The following is a 27,608-nucleotide window of genomic DNA, read 5'->3' on the forward strand; positions in this document are numbered from 1 at the left end:
TCAAGAAAGCAACCCACATCATTCTAATGAAATCGTCAATGAAAGGAATGAAATACCTCTCACAATAGAAAGATCTTGTCTTTGTAGGATCACATAGATTTGTATGAACAATTTCTAACTTTTCTTAAATAGTAAATGTTTTTCTTGGAAATTTACTTTTCTTTTTAGCCATCACACATTCCTTACACATAATGTTAGTAGGTTTCAAAATCTTAGGTAAATATCTCACAACATTAGAAGTACTCACCTTCATTGTATTATCAAAATTTATGTAATCTCCTAGCATGACACTAAGAGAACAATTTAATCATTATTAATAACTATGAAATCACTCAACATGATAGATTTGTAAGACTCATAGCTAAGCCTTTAATCACTAACTCACTCAACGTGATATGTCATGGAACCTCTCAACATGACATGCAACACTTATCACAGAATCTTTCAATGTGACGACATCATGGACTCTTTCAACATTATGTTCATTATTGCATAGTAAAAGAGTTATCATAGCTGATCTTACAATCTCATTTATTCAGACAATAATAGAAATAGGCGTAAAAACAAGACTTACTTCCATTTAAGTCTCAAATTTTACAAATACCACAATCATCACAAGCATATATGAGAATGAAGAGGATTCTATAAGCACTCTCTCTTAATTATGAAGCCTCCCTTTGGAGCTAAAATATTCCTCTAAAGCTCAACATCTCCCTCTAAATTTCATTGTTGCTGCATCCTGCAACCAATAGAGATTAAATTAACATCTATTGATTATAAAGATCAATCAAGGACTACTTTGATTAATACAATAAGATTCTGGATAGCAATCCTCCATCTGAAGTTGAATATACTTCATCATGAATCATCGAAACAGTCCTAAGCAATGTTCCCACAATGTCATACAATCATGAGATAATAACTCACAAATATTAATGCTATAACCTGTGCAACCAAGAAAGATGAATTTTGATAAATATTAATGCCATTACTAGTAACAAATCCATATTTAAGGGTATAGAGAAAACATATCTCAATGATTGTCTGAGCCCAACAAGAAATGATTCTTCTATTTAGAATCCACTACAATTGTTGACAACCTAATTGATGTATATATTTGTTGTTGGGCATCTAAAACTATTTTTCTTATCATTACAAGTGTGTATGTTCCTTATATGAAATGTCAATATGCAACGATACAAAAAAAAAAAAAAAATCTCTGCCTCCCATAACTTAAAAAAGTCACATGATTGCCAGAAGCATCCCACTTCTAACTGTTGATATTGAACATTAATGAGTAAAAAATGCAATGGTGACATTGGTGGCCACACCATATATTCAGTCAGTGCAACAAATTCAACACTGCCCTGATTAAGTTTTGGACAATTATTCACATTTTATCATCTTCCATTCATATCCAATGACACAAAGTAATTTCTAGAAACATCATTCTAAAACATAATGAGTGTCGAATACAAGGTAACACTAGCAAAAGACTCTTCTCAACATGCGATAAAAGAAATCACACCAAAATACATACAGAATCAAGATGCCACAATGATCCTCGACAACTTTAAACACAAAAACAATACAATAAAAGAGAGATATAATAGACACACGATGTCTTTCAAATACCACATGGTGACCATCAGATATCCAACAGTTACAAGAATGAAAAAGCATTACAAAATGTTACGACAACATCACATCTTAGAAGCTCTTGACATTTATAATAGCTTAGACTATGCAACCCCACACATGTAATTTATTTCCATTCGTTTCCATCGAGTGATAGCTCACATTTTCTTTACTTTTGAGCTTGAGCGATAGAAATATAAAACTCCATGAATATAGAACGAAAAGACGACTCTTGCGAAATCAAAGACTTCACAAGAAAATGGTGACAAGGACGTGCACAAGTGGAGTCCAATCACAATATAAATCAAAGTTGCAATGATAAAAAGAAACTAACAAATGAAATCTAGAGCTAACGATGCATATGCCAAAAGAGAAGAAAACTAATACCAAGTCAACATACACACAAGAGCCTGACAACATTCATCAACCTCCCTCTTTTCTCAAGTTTGGTGGTAACCAAGAAGATTAGAAGGGGACTACCATCATCAAAAGAAGGGGCTATAATGTTGATCACTTCGCCATGAAACAAAATGTGCATGGCATGCTATGACTTTCACATAAAAGGAGATTATGAACAAATGCAAATAGAAAGTGACAAAATCCTATCATAAGGAATCCATTTGAATTGAAGTTGAGCCGTGAAAAACCTTTAAAAAGCTTTTGGATTGTCACACTAAATAGAATATCATAATCGTTTAAGTCTGAGAAAGACTCCAATCATTTCTTTCCCAAACACGTTACATATTTGTATATAGTACTGATGTTAATGACTTGTACCATCATTTTCCTGTCACTTTCCTTCATTTGTTGATATAAATAACAAAATCCCGACACCTGCTACAAACACCACTATCCCACATAATATGTATTGTCAATATGTACATGCTTCTTTCATTGTTAAAATCTAAATGGGCTCTAATACCATGTTAAATCTATAGCCCATAAACTAAAGATGAAAAAAAACTATAATGAAACCATAAAAGAAATACAATCAACGCCACAAGTTATCTTGGGAAAACCCTTGTAGAGTGAAGGGAAAACCTCATAAACACAACAAAAGATCATTTTATTGATAATATGAATTCCAGTGTACGATCCTTTCACTTGAAGCGAAATTTATAACCAATAAAGAGACCCTTCACATAACAATTGAAAGTCTTGTTGGTTTCTCATAACCCTTGTAATTAATTACAACTCTTCAAATATCCATGCCTCAATGCATATGAATGACACATGTCATTTACAATTAATATTACAAGAAATGTCATTTTCAGCTGAAGGTGACCATAATGATAATAACATCTAGATTTTGAGAGATAAAGATCTCTATCACAAGTACAATATTTAACAATGTGGAGGACTTCAAATACTCTTTTATGCATATTTCAACTTTCCATATTATTACAATTCAAATACACCACATATTGACTAGGTCTCACAATCAGACATTAGGTCAACATCTGAACACTCAATACTGAACCTCTATTAGCTTTCATACTAAAGACATCACCACTTCATCAAATTAACATCAATGCAAATGACTAGTTGACATCAATGACAACATCAAATACAAACTGTTAACAATCTCTGCCATTGATAGCACCACCAACAACAAGCATAATTGATATCATTATCTTAGTCATCAAAATCAATGAATTTAGCATCAATGGCAACATAAAGCCAATTGCCAATAACGTGGCGATGGTTGTGATGTATGATTATGATATCACATGCAATTGATACTCACATGCATGTTTTTGTACATTGTTGCCATGTTGAATATCTAAGTTTGTAATATTAACGATGTGTATGTTGCACATTGCCTTAATTAAGAAAGCTTACCCATATTAAATGATCATTTTCCTCTAATTAATGGTGTATTAGATTGTTAATTAAATTTCAATTGGTAGAAAAGCAATTTCACAATTTTAAATGAGTGGCCCTACTATGCTCACTAGTAATCTTTCATGCAATGAAAAATTAGCTATTTGATGAAAAAAATTGTGTTATTTAAACAAGAACATTCCATAAACACACATTTCTATTATCTGAAGATTGAAAAATTGCATGGTTGTATTGCACTCAACTACTGTTATCTTTCAAGTAATGAAAATTGATTACTTAATGATAAAATCATGTTATTTAATGAGAACATTCCATCATTAGACACATTTCTATTATCAAAAGACTAAAAAACTGTGTAGTTCTATTTTGCTCAAAGTAATGAGACTCAGACCTAGCTCTAACTCGGCAAGGACAATTCGACTTGTGACCCAACTCAGACTTGGTCATGACTCGGTGAGTCAGGGTATATTAATAGAAATACCTTAGAGAAATATAAAATATTTGATGACTTGGCGGGTTAGGGTCACTGGTCATTTTGACTCGGTAGGGTAACCCGACTCGCCGTCTCGGGTGACTCGCGACAAGTTTTGTTACTATGATTTTGCTCAACTATCACTAGCATAATTAGGTCGGTGAGCTTTTTGTGTTAACAATCAATTTTCTTAGTAGATTGTAAAGCCTCTTTAATTAATATCAACACAACAAAGAATAAACTTTTCTTTAATAGCATTATTTGATCCAAATGTGAACATACATTTTCTAATGTTACATTTACTTTTGGTTTGAATACATTGGTGATGCATTATTTTATATAGATATTTTTAGGAATCTCTTATGCTATGGATGAACCATGTAATCACTTCCTTGACTAATTAATTTGTCCCATAAATTACCAGAGTTAAAATTTGATGGATCTTTCAACATTTCTAATGTTAAATATAATATTACTTCATTATATTTATTTACAATCTCAATGAAGGAAAAATGGGTGAAAATCTTGGTTTGAATGTATAGTAGGCACAACATGCTCTAGGCTAAAATGCAACAAGCAAGACATCAATACATGTATTTTGGGATTAAAGGAAACATTAAGGTGCTCACATCTCTATCATATATTTTATTTGCTGCAAGAGTGAGCAAGGGTAGAGCGACATACATACATTTGAGTGAACATGTAGCTTTAGATGGTAATGGAAAAATGAGAGAACAACTTTGGCTAAAAGGAAAATGCAACCAATATTAGGCAATGATAATTTATATGTGAGTGTGGTTGGGAAAAGGAAAACCATTCTTACAATTAATAGAGTATTTACACTTCACATCCTCAACATGAAAAGAAAATAAGTTTGTTGAAAAATGTTGTTGAGATGTCAGCACTAAGCTAGGAGAAGAGGAATTGAAAGAAAGTAGACATTACAAAGAAACAATATTTATATGCAAATTCAACTCAATATTACCTAGTCTTTCATATTTGAATGCATACATATTGCAAAACTAGCAACTTTTTCATGGATGCCCTGATGATAAGCTACTCATGTGCCTAGGGCTTATTTATAGTTTTTTATAAGTCAATCAAATATAGAAACAAAATTTTAGAGAGTTTAGACCTAGGAGACAACTACATTCCTTAGATAAGATAAGATAAGATAAGATAAATTTAGTAATGTCCAACAAAAGACCACAACGTGGGTCTATGGGACTGGAAGCTTACAACAAGGAAAAAGCAGACAAACGGAGCACCAAACGGTGTCCAAAAAAGAACAAGCACAACAAAAGAAGAAGAAAGTAGGAAACATCACGGAAAAGATTAGGTATCCGTCTTCACAGGGAAAAAGTCCAATAGTGACTGATTTGTGCGGCTACCAGAAGCCTTGTGATGAAGGTGAGTGCCACGAGAGGAGTGTCATTGGCAAAAAGGTCCCCTGCGGGGTCTCACCGATTTGGAACAGCCCGTGTTAGGGAAACTGTACGGTCGCTTCACACCCCGAGCTGGAGTTAAGGGCGAGAAGAAGGTCGTAATAAGTTGTGCTTGGGTCTGACTCTTGGGAAATGAAAGCTGTAAAGTATGGTCACGAAGTTGTAAGGACTCGCGAAGATAGAGTGCAATGCAACGCTGACCAGTGTACCTAAAAAAATTCGAGAGGGATCTGCAATCTTTAAATAAACAGTAAAATATCCCTCTAATCTCGTAGTATATGGGGCATCTAAAAAGAAAATGAATCTCAGATTCTGTCTTTGCTAAGGTACAAAGTGTACACACCCAATCCTCTCTAGCAATATGGTGATCGACCTGAATCCAGAGTTTGTGTGAGCCCACCCTAAAGGAGCCAAGGGAGATACGCAGGGTGTGAGTCCAGTATCTATGTAAGTACTCAAGGCGTACAATAATCCCATCTCGGATAACTAAGAAGTGCTCAGCGTAGAAAGCCATCCTTGGATGTAGTCCCCCTCGAGGATCCACCCAGGTCCGTGTGATATACTTCCTGTAAATGTCAAGTCTGACATGCCCGTTCAACTCCTGCCGAGAAGGGAGTAGATGAGCAGGGGCATCCAATGAGAACTGGTAGGGAGGAAGATGATCAATGTCGATCCCCATTGAACTTAGTAGGATAGTAGCCTGAGCATACCAGCCGCAGGCTCTAGTGGCAGGATCGATGTCAACAATAGCAACTGAGGAGCAGTAGGCTAAATAAGGGTATCTGTGTTGGCCTTCCTCTGAGTCAGCAAAGCCACGAAGACGATGGAGAAACCAGATCAAGTCAAAAAAGGCTGCAAGTCTAAATGGGTGAGCACCGAACTCGGCCAAAATAATACTATGGGGGGTAGAACTGTGACTTCTGATAATCCAACAGAGGAGCATAATTTGGATACGCTCGATCATGGCCCAATCCGAGTCTAAAAGAGAAGGACCCCAAACCACCGAACCATAGAGCACTATGGGTCTTACTAAGGAATCCAGGAGGCATAGCTTAGACGATGTATCTTGAAAGTGGTGTCTGAAGCACTGTCTCTCGAGCATGGCAAGGGAACCCAACCCTTTACTGATCCAAGGCTGAATAACTTATCTCAAGCTGAAACGAGATCCAAAAAACTTAACCCCAAGGTATGTGTAAGATGATGTAATCTCAACTTCCTGACTCTGGAAGTGAAAATGGAGATGTGAAGTCTTCAAACCGTTGAAGACCATAACCCGAGTCTTCTCAAGGTTCACAACCAGTTGTCTCATATCACAAAAAGATGCAAGTCTATCTAAAAGCCTTTGAAGACCCTCAGGAGAGGAAGCAAGAAGAACCACATCATCAACAAAGAGAAGGATGGAGATCAAAACCTAGTGTAGATGACAACCATCACCTGGAAGCGAGGAGTCACTAAGAAAAGCCTCGAGTTCATCAATGTAGATCCCGAACAAGGTGGGCGAGAGAGGGCAACCCTGCTTCACCCCAATGGTGCTCTGGATAGGATCAAAGAGGCCCTCTGTGGTCCTGAGTCTACCAACCAAAGTCTCATATAACCTCATAATAGCCGTCAATAAGATCTCAGAAATACCAATATCTCTCAGTCTCTGAAAAAGGGCTGCTCTGGGGATGGAATCAAAAGCCTTACGAAAATTCACAAAACAACAGTAGACTTTCTTCGAGTGATGTCGAGCCTCCACGATAATAGCTCGTAGTGTAAAGATATGATCTATGGTCTGGTAGTCTATCCTGAATCCTGCTTGACCCTTAGCTCTTCTCACCCTGGTGTTTTTCTCATCTTGATGCTCTTCTCAATGAGTGTGATGGATTGTGGAAATCTCTTCATATTAACTACACTCCTCCTAAAGCCAGGGCATCCAAGATTCAATCCTTTTAGATATGATAAGAAAAGATAAAATAAATCTATTAATGTCAACGAAAGACCAACATCTATGGGACTGAGAACTTACAACCAAGAAAGCAACAAATAGGGGGACACCAAATAGTGTCTGCAAAAGAACAAGAACAAAAGCAAAAGAAGAAGCAAGCGAGAACCACCCCAACAAGGAGTAGGGATCCAAGCTCAAAGATAGAAAGAGATAGAGAAAGGAGAAGAGAAAGAAGGAAGAACAGTAAAAGTACTACCACCTAGAAAATGTATGTAGCCTTTAGGACCTACTTCAATCTCGACTCCCAACTAGCAGGGAAAGTGTCTTGAATCATAGCCTTGAGGCTTCTGATCACAACCCATTTACCCTCCTGTCAAGTAGTCACAACCAAAGCCCGAGCTTCCTTAAGTTCTATCACCTGTGATCTGGTGAGATCCTCATCAAGATAAATTTTGATGGGGAGAGAGAAGAGTTTCCTTTTTACCCTAAGAGCCTGAAGGCAATTAGCAAGTTAAAGGAACCAAATAAAGAGGGTATTGTCATGCCCAACCCAGGCACAAGGTTGCAAGTGAAACTTTTAAATATCTTCTATTTGCACAAGTTTGCCAAATTTATCCCTCCACCTTTTTTTCCTTTCAACACTTTTTGAGAGTAGGAGACTCTTGGAAAATTTAGTATTATCATTTGAGGCATATCAACATATGTTTGACATTATTAACTGAAACTTCAACAAAATTTGATTAGTTCAAAGTGCACCACTTGAAAATATGCCTCAAAGGAGCAAAGAAGGTATGTATTCAATCATTAGATTATGATAGGTATGCCTTTACTATTGAAACTGCTAATTGCTCCTCAAGGCGATCAACACGGTGGAAGAATGTTACCTTGAACACCCCTAGGTTGTGTTAAGTTTGTAGTTGCAATCAGATTGATTCGATCTCGAGATACTCTCTTATTTTTTAAATGCCCCTGGTAAACTTTTTAACGTGACCAGTAGTGCTGGCGCAACACGCCCACCGGTACCACCAACGCTTTGACTTGGAGCTATGAACCAGTGAGGCCACAAACGGGGGACCTCATCCCCATGAGATTTGAACCTGGATGGCAAGGATAACAACGCAACAACTTAACCATCACAACATGCCACTATTGGCTGATTCGATCTCGAGATACATTGTTGATGATAAATTATATATATATATAATGTCTCTTCTCATATTTATGAGTCTTCAAATCTACATTTGGAATATATTAATTAGATTGGCAATGTTAGTGCATTTGCAGAAAACGATCCATGTTACTTAACATGGTATCAGAGCAAGTTGTTGGGAATGATTAGAATACCATAGTCTGAACTTAACAAAGAGTTAGAGAGGAAACCTTGCTATAAATTATTGGCATAGATATAATAGAATGCCTTCATGAGAAGTAAATTAGAGCATTCGACATTCAACAAACTTTTCCAAACCATAGTAATCGCATAATTATTTACAAAAGGCTCCTTCCACATATGGGCGACGACTCTATTATGGAGGAGAGGCCACGAGATTGAATCTGTCTATTTCTTGGTTGTAAGCAATTGTTGTTTCTTTTTGGCTACCGTAGTGAAATTTACCTTGGCCCTTAAAGAATATATTAACAGAACCAAAGGGAATCTATTATCAAAATAAAGAAATGTTTGTATTATTATGGAGCTTATGTATTTTGAAGTTTGGCAAAACAAATTTAACTAACCAAACAAATTAGACTATTATCAATGGCAAGAGCCTGTGCATCCATAATCTTATCAGAATATCAATAAATTCCATAATGAATTATCAAGGAAGCATTATCAAAATTACTTTCTTGTTAATATTGTGACCTAAATACTCGGACTATTCATTCTGGATATGTGATAATTATTCATTAGCTATCTATGTTCAGTGATTCATCCTTATATGCGGATAATTTATATTGCATCTACAATGGACATTTGAAGGATCTAAGCTTAGAGTTGTGTGAGATACATGAGCATCTTCTCGAGTTGAATCATCTGCAAATATCATAGTGGATGACCAAACTTAGTGGACACTACCAATATTTTATATGCAGATAATTTATATTGCATCTACAATGGACATTTGAAGGATCTAAGCTGAGATTTGTGTGAGATACATGAGCATCTTCTCGAGTTGAATCATCTATAGATATCACAGTGGATGACCATACTTAATGGACACTACCAATGTTACAATTGGAAATTTACAATGGTAGAGATAATCATCGTGGGCCCAAGCCTATGGAAATTCATGAGTTGATTTATCTTTTGCACTTAATATGGGAAGTTCATACTATCAAATGATATTGGTGGTCATGGACGTTGCGATTCAAATACCTTTCTAGAAGAATCATTTTTGTCTTGCAAGACTACTTAATTTTAGGAGTACAAACAAGAAGTAGAGACTGAGTGATTAAAAATAATAATAATAAATAAATAAAAGTCTATCAAGGAATGCAATAATAGGAAGTGATTGTTTGATTTGTTTTGTAAATCCAAGTCGGAGACAAGAATAGGTAATTATTTGGAAAACAAAGGTAACAAATAAAAGAAACTATTGAGTCTTCAAATGGTCGCATGAGACATATTACGAAGAACTCAAATATGACGATAGACACTAAAGTCAAGATAGATACTCAAGTGATGTTGATGGCATGTAAGGACATATTAATATGGGATCTAAGCCAATAAAGATAGTAAAGATTGTGTTTCCAAATTTCATCTATAGGTAGAGAAGTCTCCACAATTCATTTTAATAGAGTATCAAAGACCAATGTTTAGTTTCATTCTTGTTGCTGGGTGATTTCGAAAACAAATATTGGCATACTGTAAATGAGTTTAGAGAAATGGGCCTTAGACTATTGGTGTGATGATTTTGAATAAATGGATGTATCTTTCATGATACCTACAATCAGGATCTAATACTCGTTTCAAACTAATTGTCAATAGAAATTGTTCCACATTCTACATTTATCATGGTGAACACTCTCAAGAGATTATAGATAGTCGATCTAATTGCAATAGTTAAAACCTAATGAGTTCATCAAATATGCCTCATGCAACAACCTGCATTGGCTAAGACATTTGTGTCTTAGACCTAGATCTCATCCCATGGCAAAGTCCAATCACATTCTCAAAAGTTTGAATTTTTGCTGTTGGAGACTCCCTTTTGCAATGAACAAGTCGAATAATACAAATAATTTTTGCAGAGATAATATTAATTTCCAAACATAAGAAAGGTTCAAGGTAGAAATAAATTCATCATTCAATAAAGATTATGGTTTCCACTAGAGATGAAATATAATTGCACCATATATTTGGGTTATTAATTCTTCATGAACCTATAAATATAAGTTTGGATGACACTCAATGACAAAAGTAGCTAAGGACTACATTCTTTCATCCATCGACATATCATCAAGAAAAAGCATCAAAGATGGAGGACATTTATTGTTTTATATCAGAGTCATAATGTGAACTTGGAATATGAATGCCAAATACACGTTATAAAGAAGCAGAGATGAATGACATAAGTGTGATAATGTCTCTATGCCGAATATATCCGTGGCTAATAGACTCTATCAGTCAGTTTATTTTACAAAGGCTTTTGTAGATTCTATCTACAAATTTCAATGATATTTGGAGCATATCATTGGTGAAAGATATTCATTTGTGCTGTGGACGTGACCTTGGACTATGAAGAGCATTCTTTGTACTAAAGTCATTCTTTCTATGAGGAGCATTTTTTGTACTAAAGTCATTCTTTCTCCACTAGCATATAAAATCATTTCATTGAGCATAAATTTACTAAGTCCTTAGCAAGTATGAAGACATATATTATGGAGGAACTTTGAACAAATGTTGATAGCTAAACCACAAGTGATAATAATGCTTGACTAGGGAGAAAATAATCAATGTATAAACTTTTTGACAAAAGATGATGGATATTTATATCAGATCTTGAAATGAGGAAAGTAACTTGAAGATCGATGCCTAAAGAATAACTATGAGTTGACGACTATTGCAGTCTAACATTCCCCTTCAATGATATAAGAATGAGAATTTTACATTGTTGGGGGGAATAATAACCAATGTTTCATTCCGACGCGAACCATCTTTAGAAAGGAGATGTTCCATGACCCTCATGGGCATATATGTATTCTTATCCTTGAGTATTACATTTATCTACTTTTTGTAGTATCTCTCATATTCGTAGTTCTATACATACTAGAAGAGTTATTTGTCTTGATCTTTTCCTTTATGTCTGAGGATGTTCTTGCAGGAAAAGAACGCTGATACACATGCTACCAAAATTGTGCAAACTCAATCTTATGACAGTAGCTCTAAAAGAAGTTGTAATTAGGCTGGATAAAGTGAGGCTCTTGAAGAATATATCTTTGATGATTGAGATTATGAGTATCCTTCTACATTAAGAGGGAGTATGACACTTATCCGAAGGCAACATGAGAGCTTAGAAGATTGATACTCAGAGGGAGTCTAGAAATACATGTGTGTGACTACATGATTTTGACGGGCCTACTTTTGAGTGCATCATGAGGAAGTATTGACTTATCACTAGAAAATCGAAAGATTAATATCAAGTTTAGAGTAACCCTGACAAGAATCCTTGGGGGAAGAGAGCCTCTAAGGCAGTAACTACTAGATATGACTTTCTAGGATCATTGTTCAGAGGGAGAATTTTGAGGTGCAATCCTTTGTGAATGATATCTTTTCTATGAGGAGAAGCTCTAAGTGAAATTCCTTGTAATGCATTCTTCTCTGTGAGAGAGAATTGAGGTGAAAACCTTTTTGTACCACCCTCTATCTCGGTTCATGGTGGTTAACATTTCACATATGATATATAATGAAAAGTGACGATCTTTCATTGACATATATAAACATAAGGTAACCATTGTAAAATGATGATCTTATAAATGGTAGACATGTTATCATGATAGACTTCATTAAATTGTTGTCCCAAAGTGTTGGAAGTCATGATAACGAACGTATCATGATCATACTTCAATAAAATGTCCCGAATTGTCAGAGATTATGATACTTGTCATGATAGAAATCGTGACATTGTGAATTCTTGTTATATGATAGACTATATTAAATTGTTGTTTCGAAGTGCCACAAATAAGATAATTCATATCTTAGTATCCTTCTAGGATATAACATATTCTTTTGGTAGGTGTCAAGGATTTGATGCTAGTGCACATACCAAAAGAATATATGCATGATGAATATCATATGATTGATATTTCTTGTTGAATCATACTTTAGATTATATTGAAAGAAAACATCTAAGTTGATGAATTTATATTGGTATCCTTAAATATGTCATTCCAAGAATATCATATTAAGAGGATCTCTCTTCATATTCTCAAGACAATAATGTGTTCTATAACAATTCTCCCTAAGAGGGAGTGTTAGGTTTGTAGTTGCATACGATCATAATATATGTATAAACCCACACACACTAATGATGATTAACTATAGAGACATGTCTCCTCTCATATTTATGACTCTTCAAAGCATTTGGAATATATCAATTAGATTGGCAATGTTAGTACATTTGCAGAAAATGATCCATGTTATTCAACAAGTTGAATATTTTTTAGATTCCCATCGCTTAATTTAAAAATATAGCTTTCAAGAATAATTCTACATTGGCATAGCAACTTGCAACTATAGATATGACCTCTAGGGTTGTGGCTATAATTAGGGTAAAGAGGAAGGATGTGGGCATGATGTCGTGAAGAGGCTAGAGTAAAAAGGCTATTCAGGTGGGCACTAGAAATTTGAAGCTACCTTTTGAAATTTAAATAATTGAGATACTCTTAAACTCTTACCAATCATTTTTTAATATGATGTAAAATTATAGCATTCAGAAATTAAAGAACTATTAGAAACAATAGTCCACCAAGATAACTAGGGAAACCATTGATCAAAGGGAAAATCCCAGTGGGAATGATGCCCACAAGATGATGTATTAATATAAATATTCCTCGTTAGAGGATGGACCCTGTCAGGGGTCTATTACAACATTTAGTACATATGAGTTCTTGTTAGGAGACTTTGAATCCTTGTTAGGAGATTTCAACCTTGTTAGAAGTTGTGCCAACCCTGTTAGGATTTGTAGAAGGCAGAATGACCCACTGTCTGAACAACTTTTGGGGCAAGACCACTGAAGTCACTGTCCAATTAATCTTTCAACTATTCCTTGCAAAATAATTGTTTGTATTGTACTTTAACTTCTTTCCTCTGTCCTATCAATCAAACCAATCACTGTCAAACCTTGTAGACTAGGTCAAGAACATCGGATCCAATTATCAAACTTTGTATCTCATAATAAAACCTCGGCAATGAAGTCTTCTTAACCTTTGTTCTGTTCTCCTTATCTTCGCATTCTGCCCTTCGTGCTTCTTGCAATCTTTCATCCATTCCATACGTAATAAAGGAAAATGTCCTTCCTTTATACTAAATCCATAAAACAATTCCCTGAGTCAGCTATTACACCTTCTCAATTAATTATTATAGGACCTCATTAAGAACATGTTACACTTAACGATAACATTAATTTTTTGCCTTGTAACTTGAATAACTTTCCGTATGTGTAACATTATGATGAGCGAGCTTAGCTACGTCATCTCCAGAATGTCTTCTGAACATCTTTAACTTTGGCTTCTCATAATAACAACTTTGTTAAGAGATATAACAAGTTTACCAAAGCATGCTTTGGTAAACTCTATCTTAGAACAATCTTCATTGAAACTTGCATAACTTCTTCCAAACTTAATATCCTATGCTTCTGAGGTTAGTTGCATATACTAGACTCTTAGTATTATCTCCCTTTAACCTCGCTTTGTGAAAATGCTCAACTATTTGTCTGTGCCAACTTGATCTTTACCGTTGTTCTTTTATTAGATCCACAAAAAACTGCTATGTTGACATCAATGGCAAACATAGTCATGAATGTAACATATCATCATAATAGTGATCTAATCATGTTTCTACAATATTACCCCATAGAAGTATCATCAACATTCATGCTTTCAACAATCTCTCCCTTTGGCATTGATGGCAACATAGATGAAAAATATCTAGTTTAAAAAATACTAATAGTAAAAGACTGTTAACCTTTCTTTTCAAATCTTCTTTGTCAATCATTCTACCCCATTGATATACCTCAATGTGCTCTATATCAGCTACAATCTCTCCCTTCAATGTACTCTATATCAAATTGTTTTTCATGTTGTAATTTGTCCCCCATTGACATCAATGTCAAAGGTTTCAACAAGCATCAATCTCTACATTAATTGTCTCTGACTTGCTCAAGTGTCCAAAGCACTGTTCAAAACAACATCCAACAAGAGTCCTAGACGACTTCAACATTCAATTCAGACAAACAATAGTGCTCTGTTGCATTGGATTGATGCACTCTTGCATCATCTACTCTAATGTAGGAAGGGGCATAACCCCTAACATACTTTACAAATACTCAAAAGTCTCTTTGGAAAGAGGCTTGGTGAAATGTTTGCAATCTACTCTTTGTGCTTACATACTCCAATCTAATTTCTGTTTCTACAACTTTCTCTCTCAACACGTGATATTTGATAGAAATGTGCTTAGTCTTAGAGTGCAACACTAGATTCTTAGACATATTGACTATGCTTGTGTTATCACAATGTATGACAACAGGTTCACTGAATTCTATCCTTATATCCTTCAACATCTGCTTCATCCAAACAACTTGATTACAATTGTTTCCTACTGCAACATATTCTACTTTTGGTGTACTTTGTGAGATACAATTCTGCTTCTTGCTTAACCAAGAAACCAATCTTCTTCCAAGAAAGAAGGCTCCACCACTGGTGCTCTTTTTGTCATCCATATTGCCTGCCCATTCAACATCAGTATAAGCATATAAAGTGAAATCATTAGATCTATCATACCACAATCCGAACTCTGGTGTTCCTTTAAGGTATCTAAATATCCTTTTGACTGCTACATAATGTGCTTCTCTGGGATCAACTTGAAATCTTGCAACAAATTCCAATTGCATTTGCTATATCCGACTTGGTGTGAGTCAAATATTGCAACATTCCTATCATAGATTTGTACTTGTTTTGCTCAACAGTAGGTCTCTCATCCTTTGTAGATAACTTGGGTCCAATTACCATATGTGTTCCAACTGGTGTACATGATTCCAAACCAAACCTTTTTAGTAGATCTTTCAAATGCTTAGTCTGAGAAATAAATATTCATTTTTTTTCCTGCACAATATGTAATCGTAAGAAGTATTCCATTTCTTCTATCATGCTCATTTCAAATTCCTTATTCATTTCTTTTGCACACTAGTCATTTTCACATCATTTCCTCCAAATATGATATCATCAACAAATATTACCAAAATCATCAATCTATCATCTATTTCTTTTTAGCATCTAGATTATTGTTTGCCATACCTTTGCTAAATCCAAACTTTGTTAAATGTTTGTCCAACCTTGCATACCAAGTTTTGGATGTTTGTTTCAAGCTATACAATGCTTTCATCAATCTGCATAATATGTCCTTGTCATTTGTTAAAGGAAAACCTTCAGGTTGTTCTATGTATACCTGTTCTTAAAGTTCTCCATTCAAAAATGCTGACTTGACATCCATTTAATACACTTTGAATTTCTTATGTTTTGCATAGGCCAAGAATAACCTTGCTGGTTCTATTCTTGCCACAAGAGCATAGGTTTCGTCATAGTCAACTCCTTCTTGCTAAGAGTAATCTTTACATACCAATCTTGCTTTGTTCCTTACAACTTCACCTTGTTCATTCATCTTGTTCCTGAATACCTATTTTGTTCCTATCACATTCTTTTCTGCTAGTCCAAGGGCAAACTCCCATGTCTCATTCATCACTATCAGTTATCCAATAATTATCAACCTTAAATAATCTTAACCATTCAATCAAAGTAAACAACCATACAAAGATGCACATACACAATTACACCAGATATATTAACTAGGGAAACCCTTGGTGGGAATGATGGCCACAAAATGATGTATTAATATAAATATTTCTTGTTGGAGGATAGACCCTATTAGGAGTCTATTACAACATTTAGTACATTAGTCCCTATTAGGAGATTCCAACCTTGTTTGGAGTTGTAAAAGGCAAAAGGATCCACTGTCCAACTGATCTTTCAACTATTCTTTGCAAAATAATTGTCAATATTGTACTTTAACTTCTCTCCTCTATCTTGTCAATTAGACCAATCACTATCAGACCTTGTAAACCAGTTCATGAACCTCAAATACAAATATCAAACTTCGAATCTTATAATAAAACCTTGGCAATGAAGTCTTCTTCACCTTTGCTCTACTCTACTTATCTTTGCATTTCGCTCTTCGTGCTTCTTGCAATCTTTCATCCTTTCCATACATGATAAAGGAAAATGTCATTCCTTTATACCGAATCCATAAAACAATTCCCTGAGTCGGCTATCACACCTTTTTCAATTAAATATTATAGGACCTCATTAAGAACACGTTACACCTAGCAATGACATTAATTTTTCGCCTTGTAACTTGAATAACTTTCTGTACATGTAACATTATGATGAGCGAGCTTAGCTACATTATCTCCAAAATGTTTTATTCACATCTTTAACTTCGTCTTCTCAAAATAACAACTATGTTAAGAGATATAACAAGTGTACAAGAACATGCTTTTGTAAACTCTATCTCAGAATAGTTTTCACTGGAACTTGCATAAATTCTTCTAAACTTAATATCTTATGCTTCCAAGGTTAGCTACATATACTAGACACTTAGTATTATCTCCCTTTAACCTCGCTTTGTGAACATGCTCACCTGTCTGTCCGTACTAACTTGATTTTTACCGTTCTTCTATCAGATAACACAAAAAAACTCTATGTTGACATCAATGACAAACATAGTCATGAATGTAACATATCATCATGATAATGATCTAATCATGTTTCTACAATACTACCCCATAGTATCATTAGCATTCATGATTCCAACAAGAACATGGGTCGACTTTCAAGAGAAAGATGAGTATCCCATAAATGGGAGATCTTATAGGGGAGAGGACCTAGTACTTGAACACCCTAACTTCGTACTTATCAAAACCTTATGTAAAAATTTCAAATCACTCCCAATTTTTTTACAATAGCGTACTTGGCGAGTCATCTATTTATAACTAAGGTTTCAAGTCCATGTCACCCGTTATGATGCCACATCCTCATGCTTTTTGCCAAGTTGTCCAAAATAGCCCAAAAAAAAGTGAGACCAATGTTCGTGTATAAAAGGGACCCATAGTTGAACAACTCATGTGACATCACATCACTGGTTAATTTTTATAACTAAGGGTATATTTTATTCAATTTTGGGTAGTTAGCATTGTACTAACAATTTTAAAATTACAAGTATTGGTACAATGTTGTCAAAAAAATTGGACATTAAGTCAATAAGTGTAGGTATCAAGTGAACAACTCCTATCACAACCATTGGACCACATTCAAATACCAAGGCCTCTCCCCTAGTGAGAAATGGGTTAGAGGAGCCAAAACATGACTACTGATCTACTATTGCCAATAGGAAAGTGAAATAGAAAAAGTAAGGCTCTCTTAGCATGGTCCTAACATCCCACTCGAAATAAAAAAAGTAATTGCTTATCTAGATTAATGATTTGATTGCTTGAAGGCTAGTGCTTGTTTTGTTTAGCTACTTAGTTGGGAAACTTTGTAATCATTCTTTTATTTCCTCCAATAGGGTAACCCAATAAAAAGCCCATAAAATTAACAATAAGGAAAAAAGAAAACTTGTTGAAAGCCTATTTGAAAGTGCATAGTGAAAGTTAAAAAAAGGGGAAATAAAGTGTATAAAATAGAAAGGTTGTTGTTTATAGCATTACTTACATATATTAGGTCAAATAGTTAACCATAATATTTCTAGTTGCAATGTGGTAAATCTTATTGCACCTGTTACCATGCCCATTAAACCTTAAGGTACAATTGGTAGCTTATATTTGTGTTGTAATAAAGCAACATAAGAACCATGTACATAATTCAAATATAGATACCATGCATGCATCAAAAAGCACTTCAAATCAACAAACAAATTAGTCTTAGAAAGGGGGATAAGAAGCAAAACAAGATAAGAACAAATTAAATAATGCACGGGACATAATAATATCTTGAATCCAGTAGTGAAGGCATGCATTTCATGGCAGAAATACATGTTACTTTACTTGAAATGTCCACTTATTCTTCATAATCATGATTTGTCTATAACAGTGCCTGAGGTTTAAACGAGTCACAGTAAGTGATCCAACCCTCTCAGCATGTACAATCTAATCAAAATTTTCCAATGGCTTAAAAAGTTGGAAAAAACAAAAATTATCAGCTTTGCTTAAGATATTAAAATGCAATAAAAAATCTTTGCTGATAAATTTTAACAAAAAATAATGGAGTTGGCTACTTGCCACTCAGACCAATATTATCATTCTTTTAGATGATGCAGGCGGGTCAAGAATTTTGAATTCAGCATTCAAAGTAGAGCATCAAAAGGACAAAGTTAACAAATTACGATTACCACATGAAATTTGCTTGCATTGTCTGGATGTTGGCAGTGAAGCAAAAATTGTAGTTTTGTCCATGAAAAAAATGTGAATCCATAATTGCATGAGCAAAGTGCAAGTTGCAAAGAATGATTCTAAGTGTTTCTTACCAGTTCGTTGCATTCAGGGTCTCCCTGGGCTTTGTTGAATTTATATATGCACTCCAATCTGCCAGATACACCACACCAGCAGGTCTCACAATGATGACTTTTTGGCATATTCCTTGCATATTAGGATGGAAAGAGCCATACAAGCATATTTGACATTCTTATCTCACTAGCCATTTCATCCAGAGCAATTTGCTTGACTGTATTTGTTCAGCCTCCCTGATTCTTGCAAACCACTTCAGATCTGCATCTGATTATTAGTGGGTGTATGTAGCTTCTGTTTGTGCACCCTCAACATAACCAGTAGAGAATTAATTGATATTAGCATACAATATGTTAGGCGTTTGTGATGGAACTAAAACATACTCTCTGCAAAACATTGTAAGAGTCACAGCCTCCAAACTTCTATTTATAGAATAGAGCCAAATTTTTGGATCCAAGTTATAGATCAGGAGAAACTAGCTTTCAGCAACATTAGAGCTCCACACATCATGGAGATACATCTCTGAAATAGACCTTAGCTCTCTACACTATAAATTTGAATTATAAAATTTCACCAAATGGGTTGTTGCAGACGATTGCTGGAACCTGTTAGACAGAAAATGTCTGAATAGTGATATTCTTGACAACTGCCAATCAATACTGATGAGGTTATCAATGTATCAAAAGATAGGCTGCTTGGTTTTTTGTTCATTCCTAAACATTTTTCTACCCTGTTAGTGGAGATTCATTATAGGTACATTTTGAGCTCTCGACACAATTTATTTAATGTATAATATTTACTAAATGGTTTGTTGCAGATAGTTCCTGGAATTTTGTAGACTGCAAATGTCTGAATAGTACCATTCTTGAAAACTGAAAACCATTACAGTTGAGGTTATCAACATTTTAAAGATTGGCTTGCTGCTCTCTGCTTGTTCCTGTATGGTTTTCCTCCCCTGTTAGGCAAGCTGTTCCACATACAACTAATTCCAAAAGTCAGAAAAATAGAAGTATGTTCCATAGGCATTTCTGCAACAGCTGATGGGTGTCTAATTCAAATTTTCCAGAACTCTTGATATTTTTTAGTTGATGCAGTGAGCTTACTGAAAACATTTGAACTGTTTGCTGCAATTGTTACATCCTTATGTGGAGCACATTCTTGACAAGTCATAAGCTGCTCCAGTAATTGAATGTCTGATAAGAAGTTGCATTTTTTGACCTGCTGTGGTACTGATTTCAGGTAATTTTCAGAAAATCGTCTGATATACAGTGGTCATCCTAATAATAGATGATATTTTGACATCCTTCTGATAAGTGACATTGGGTAGTCCTAAATTTTGACAGTACTTCAACAAACTTACCATATATAAAAGTTTGCAGTCCTGATTTCTGTTGGTCTTTTGACAGCATATAATGCAGGAATACAAAACATGCTACAGCAGGCTACCAATAACATTTTAAGGCTTTGCATAACTCACTTTTATTGTGTCTATGCCTCTACATATGAAATTCAATTATGAGCACATCAAAAGTTCGCTTTAGTGTATCAACAATATTAGTGAATAGTCTGGACTTTAGGTTACTTTAGAACAACCTTCATATATGGTGGTTGTCCTAATCATAGGGGGTAATGTAACATCCTTCTGATGTACAGCAATGGGTAGACCTAATTTCGGAGGGTACTTAAACAAAATTCTGGAATAAGAAGTTTGCACTTGCAGTACCGATTTCTGGTGATTTTTTGAAAGCACAAAACATGTTATAAAAGCTACCAGTAATATATCTTAGGCCTTACATAACTTGTTATGTACAAAAGATATTCACTTTCAGTAAACGATTGATCAAAATTGTACTGTAGTCTAATTTTTTTAATTTTAATTAGTTATCAACATTTTCTATTGCAGGTTCTAATATACTTGAACTTTCAGGATCCTTATATTGGTTAAGCAGTGAAATGCCGTTAGGATGGTAATCACAAGGCAGTGACTGATTTTGTCTGCACCTGATCTTGCTACTAGCTTTTGCATTCAAGTTTTGAGCTCTCACATCATGTTACGGTCATAAATTAGATGTAAATATTTTCAATTGTAGGTTCAAATATATTTGAACCTTCAGGATAATTGAATTGGTGAAGCTCTGAATGTTGTTAGGATGGGAATCATGAAACACTAACTCATTTTCTCATCACCTGATCTTGATACTAGCTTTTAACATAAAGTTTTGAGCTCTCATCTTTTTACCGTCATAACTTAGATATAATTAACTATTTATTTTTGAGATTGGACTGTGTCAAATACCTATGCCATTCATTGTTAATATGGCTGAATCCTGATGACTTTGGTAGTGATAATAAGATTAATTTATTGCAGATAGTTGATATGATATTCCTATAGATGACAGATGAGCTGCCCTTTTCCTCAGAGTCGCATGGCTACAGATATGTATCAGATACAGATACAGAAAATTATGACGTTCCCCTAATACAGCTACAAGTACGGATGATTAGTTTACAATGATTATTTTGTTGTTATGTAAACTTGAAGAGCTCGTGTATAAGCTCAATTATATATACATATGGATAATGCATCCATACCATATCCGGGGGTGTCATATCTGGTTCATGTATTCAGAGAAGGGAAGATAAGTATCCAGCAACCCTGCACTTACTCAATCATCTCTTTATTTTCTCTTCCTCTGTTAAAATCATTTATGACCTTGTTTGTTGTTTAACAACAATGCTCCTGTACAGGACTTTGTGTTCCAATTGCTTCTTCTTTAGCATTGTTCAAGATGAACAGCTCGTATGAATGAGCAGGTTATAGTTATATGACAGAATAACAAACAAACACAGGTGTGGAAGGGATAGAATTCAACAATATTTTATAATATGTCACATAGGATGGAAAGACATTTTGATTCTGATTTTCTACTAATAAAGTTGGTAGGCATGGTTGAATTTTGACCCCAAATACAGTACAAAATGTTGTGCTATCACATCCCAATGTTTCAGATAGGGCTAACTAGAGGATACATCCATTTATCCAATCTTCCACTGTTCAATTCATTAAAAGAATATTTGCAGCTCTTCCTCTCTCATCCTGATGATGAATCACGTATTGTGATTCAAAACGTTGATGGTAAAAATTTCAACACAATATAATCCAGAAGCAATTACCAACAATTTTAATGGATTGTGGAAATCTGATCTCTCTGATATTTAATGTTGTTCAACAACAATGTTCCTGCAATAGACCTTGGAATCCAGTGCTACTTTACTGTTGTTAAAAATGAACTGCTGTTACAAATGGACAAGTTACATGAGGAATAACAAACAAAACTGGAATGGAGGGAATGGAATCGACAACTTAAATTGTGTCATATAAGATGGAAAGAAAGGTTGATTCCGATTTTATACGAGTACCATTGGCTACCATTAGCAGATATGGTTGAATTTTGACCAGACTCTTCATGGGCAAGTGCTCCTACTTTCATAAAGAGAGAAAAACCCATCAAAACTGCTTTGTATTACTTCTTGAATCTTTACAGATGGCTAGCAGCAACATATTTTATATCACTTATTTTTTGGTGTGGAGAGAATACCGTTTCATATAACCAACTTGGGACTGAAAAAAGTATTGTACACAAACACAAACATCATATAATTATTAAGAGTCTTACAATGGGCATGCAGATATGTGTAATGTGTTTTATTCAACAAGACAAGAGCGCATGAATTGTTTATAAAACAAGACAAACTTGCCAAGAGGATTTGGTCGTGTTCATGTAAAACTCCAGACCACAAAAATCCGTATAGATGCTTCATATTAAAAATCAACAAGAAATAATTTAAGGAAAGAGTTATTAATTTGAACAGCTGTGCATGTTGAGGATACCATACATAGCCATTGTGATTTATTACTATTTAAATAATTAGACATGCCTAAAGTGCATTTGGCCAACACGCGTACTTGGCATATGGAGTATCTTATGGAAAACTGAAAAAAATTGTATCGATATAATTTTTTACCTAAGAATTTTCACTTCAATGACAAAGCTTGTGAAGAGACGGAGAATGCCAATGACTAAAAGATTTTAACTTTTCAGATTTAGAAAAAGGAAAAGCGGGCTTCAACTAATAATGCCAATTACTTATGAAAAACCAGCTTCTATTATGTCAGTTGCTTATTAAGAACCTGAATGGCTTGAAAGGTGAAAAAGTAGGGGGTTCTATTATAAAAATACGCTAGGAAACTTGCACATTTGTAAACCAAAAGCTTAAATATTTTACAAGATGGCTGTAGTCTAACTGTTGTAATTAGTTATTGCAGGGAATCCTCGTATTCTTTCTTAAGATTAAGAGAAATTCTAGAAATAGACAATACAGGGATGCCAAAGACTTTAATAAATGAAGAGGTGCAGTTTTGTTATAACATAAGAACATAACAAGGGTCATGGAAAACATATCTGGTCCAGATGCTAATTTATGACAAACATGGACCTAAATTTTAAACATCTTATTTTCATTTTAATGCATCTTAAATTCTATTTAGTTTCCCATATAATCATGGGAAACTCTATTTTTAACCAAAGAAAAAGGTTGTCTGGAGTTAACTACCTGTAGATGATATGCCACCAAATGGGGGAAGAATAATACATAAACTGATATCAAAAGCTTTTAAGAGCAAGAAAAGGCTAATGAAGGCAGCCTGGATGCAACACAACAGAAGAAACAAACACTTGTATTTAAGTTAAGATAAAACCACCTTACAGATGCCACAGACATCGGTAGTAAAGTATACACATGTAAACATAGAAACAATATCATACAATAGCATTTTTCAATAGTTGAAAAATGTAACGCACTAGAATCAGGCCAACGGGCTCAACGATAACAGCAAATTCTAGAAGAAATGAGGAGAATGCCTTGGGAGTCAAAAAAACTGAATAGGAGCTTATGATCATCTCCAATCTCGTTATAAAGGTCTAATGGGGTTGCATTATCCGACTCAACTAAAATACCACCAATAAGCAACCATGGCTGGGAAAAAACTGAACAAATATGCCTTCAGATAAATAACCACAAACAAATGTAGTTTGGTGATCTTAATCGAGAACCTCAATCTTTGTAATCAATGAACCATAGATTATATGACTCAAGATACGCTGGCAGCATAATACAGACATAGCTTAGCTCAGACATAAAATCTTTCTACAAATCTGAAAGCAATTTTCTAGCTTATGCATAAATTATGTCATGACTGATCACAAAATTACAAGCTCTTATACATTAATTTTATAGAGCTTGAATTTTATTTCACATTACATTGCATATGCAGTGGTCTTACAATGCCAAAACACACTGATTACAGACATTTTGAATGATCAGATTTAGACTCCAGGCGGAGTGACACAAAAGTTGAGAAAACTAACAAGATGTTTGGAGAAATCAGGATTGATTACAAAAACTTAACAATCTCAGAAACTCACATTGTCGCAATGGAAACAGATATTAAGACAATATGATTTGGGAATTTGCGATCATGGAAATCCAATAAAACCATTACATTTTCTCAATATGGGCATTGCAATAACTGAAAATGATTCTGACAAGCAGAAGACAAATATAAAGTAGTTGTAAAGATAGATCTCTTTCCAATGAATGAGACAGCAGAAACTGCATGAAGACAACCGTCTCCTCGCAATAGTCGCTATAAACACATCAAAACCCACTAAACGTTTCCAATATTTACAGATCACCGTGAGAAAGAAAGGACAACTATAGCTCTAAACATTATCCAGCATACGCAAAATGTAGGCATACAAACAAAGAAAGCCAAATGGCCAAAAACACTTTAATAACCAGTTAAATGGCACAGTTGTCACTCTAACTACACGGGCGCAATCCTCACTTCGGCCTTAAGTCGCTTCAGTTACAGAAGAGGAAAATACCAATGTCCAGGGCATATATATGCAGCCTGCTTGCTTATATAATATACCCATTACTCAGCAAAGGGCTGGACCCATCAGAAAAAAATAGATTTGCACAATAGGAAGAGGGGGAAAAAAGGATCAAAGACAGATCCCCAATAGTACCAACAAACCAATACAATCATTTCTTACAAAATAACCGGCAAACAATATCCTATCATGTGTATAGCTATACTATAGTTAAACAATGCCCACTACGAAACAAGAAAGCACCCAATATGGTAAGCATCAAACACTAACCATCTGTATAGAGTCTGGATCCATCCTGGCACTGTTTGCAGTCTTCACTATGGGGCTCCAATTCAATTGATGTAGGCGGGGAATGGTTAATGCATTTTATGAAAGCTTTTAAGGCATTCCCGACCTGCACCAAGCGAATTTGAGCAGCAAGTAACAAGTTGAAAAGCTCTACAGCACACGAGATATCTTCCTACTCTTGAAAAATCACATCTGCATCACATCTGCCCCGTCTTTTTATCTTTTCTCTGCGTTGGCACCGTATGCAAAGGAATATATTAATTAGTAGTTTAATCAAGAAGAGCACATTTTCCTACGTATGCCCTTGTGCTTCTCGTATTTAGTGACGTCCTTTCTGCCACAGTGAAATACCTAACTCAGTTTTACAGAGCCTTTGGACGAACGAATAATAAAGGTTGGTTTGAAAATTGTAAGTATGACTTTTTGTTTTCCTTTTAGATTTTTAACTAATGAGTATCTTGTCTTTTTCTCCAAATTCCTTACAGCATTTACCTCCTCTTTTTTTCTAGGGTTGTCTCTTTCAGGCTCACTTTTCTTGGGGCGCAAGGAGGCTTTTCTCCACCCACTGATATTCAAGTGTGCTTTTTTCCTAAATGTAGAATATGACTTCTCGGGGTTCTAGAAGGGTAGATCTAATTAATTGCTGTATTTGTGAGCTCGTGACCTATTATTCATTCTAATTCTGAAAGTTTTATATTTAATTAGTGCAAGAATAGGGCAATGTCTTACAAGCGTGATAATTGCTTTGACAAGATCCTTTGTGGATATTAAATAATTAAATAAAAATTTATAATATATATGTATTCTGATTTTTTATTTAAATATTTGATGTCAAGAATAGTCTTGTCAAGGCACTTCTCATGTCTCTATAGTCAATTCTAAAAGATAGTGGGGAGGATTCTTGATTATGCACTTCAATTTTATATTTTCATAGAAAAAGAGATTTTTTAAAAAATGAGTATATAGTGAGGATAAGTTAAGAGTTTAAAATTGTTATATATCAATTATAAAGTGATTAATCTTTTTTCGTCTAAAAATCTAATAAAGAATATATATATATATATATATATTTTCATGAGACATGGGTCATGTGAACTACAACTCATGAAACATGGGTCAATAAATTTCATTAAAAAAATTACACAATTGATTCATAATAGCAAATCATAACTACTAATGATTTTAGTAAATACAGTCAACCATTCTTTAAAAAAATCTACATTAAAAGTTGGTTCTATCATGAAGTGTTAAAAAATGTGTCAAAATACTTTTAAAAAAATAAAAATTATAGATTAATAAAATGAAATACTTATAAATGAGTATTAATTAATTTAAATTTAATAGATACATCATTAATGCATTTTGATTCTAAATGTACATTATGAAAGTAAATGTAGAGATAAGCGCATGTATCTTTATGATTAAAGAATATACATATTTGGTAAAGATTATGAATCCTGAATAATGTTGACTTGGAAATATGATATCTTCATCACTGAAATGCTTTAGATTCTATACTAAACATGTTCTTTGTTGGATAAGTTCCTAGGTGTGGCTTTACTACAAAGTTGTGGATTCATATCTCTAATGTGTAGATGTGATCTTTATGATTTTCTACATCTAACTTTATATTTTTTTAAGTTAACCCTTTTTCATTTTGCCTTAGACTTTATTGGCTAAAGCTAAAGGTGTTTTAGAATACTTTGGAAGGTTTGTCATTAGTTCATAAGGAAACACATTCACCTAGTTCAACCCCTAAGAAATATATGCAAAGGATCGAGTTTGGTGAGGAAATGCCCTAAAAGGTTAATACATATTATTTCTCCTCAATGTAACAAGTCCAAATTGTGTGGATAATAGTTGCAACTTAGATGCCCAACAATAAGGGAAAATGCATGAGAGATGAAAATACATGAAATGCATGCAAATGAATGCCTTTAAGTACTAGCTCCTAGTGTGAAATGGTACAAACATATGTTTAGTTAATTCACAATGAGTGGTAGAAAGAGCAAGATTGACTAAATTTGAATATACAATTTGGAAAAATGGGAATTAAGTTTGTGACCATGAGGGCTATCCTACAATTCTTGAGTGCACTAAGAGAAGTGTAGAGAGGGTGATTTTTTCTTGAACATATGCCTAAACTATTTCAATCTTAAATCCACATTAATTAACTTTAACCAACTTAACAACAATGAAAGTTAAAGCAATGAACAATATGCACATGAACACCAAATCTTAATGTGAATCCTAATGAGGAAAAAAACA

The 27,608-nt window shown here is 34.4% G+C and overlaps 1 long non-coding RNA gene across 2 annotated transcripts; it reads right to left on the reverse strand.

Moving 5' to 3' along the window:
• Positions 1-252: 252 nt before the first annotated feature.
• On the reverse strand, positions 253-25,460 carry LOC149564323 (uncharacterized). Of its 2 annotated transcripts, XR_016364189.1 has the most exons (3): positions 25,323-25,460; positions 19,116-19,389; positions 253-739 (listed from the first exon to the last, which is right to left on the reverse strand). It is a non-coding gene; the product is annotated as an uncharacterized LOC149564323 (long non-coding RNA). The 2 variants fall into 2 exon arrangements; XR_016364188.1 differs by lacking the exon at positions 253-739 and having other exon boundaries at positions 18,838-19,389.
• Between the last annotated feature and the right edge of the window lie 2,148 nt (positions 25,461-27,608).

This window comes from Cupressus sempervirens, chromosome 4, assembly GCF_028749045.1.
Source record: "Cupressus sempervirens isolate cs-2001-9-10 chromosome 4, ASM2874904v1, whole genome shotgun sequence".
NCBI classification, from domain to species: domain Eukaryota; kingdom Viridiplantae; phylum Streptophyta; class Pinopsida; order Cupressales; family Cupressaceae; genus Cupressus; species Cupressus sempervirens.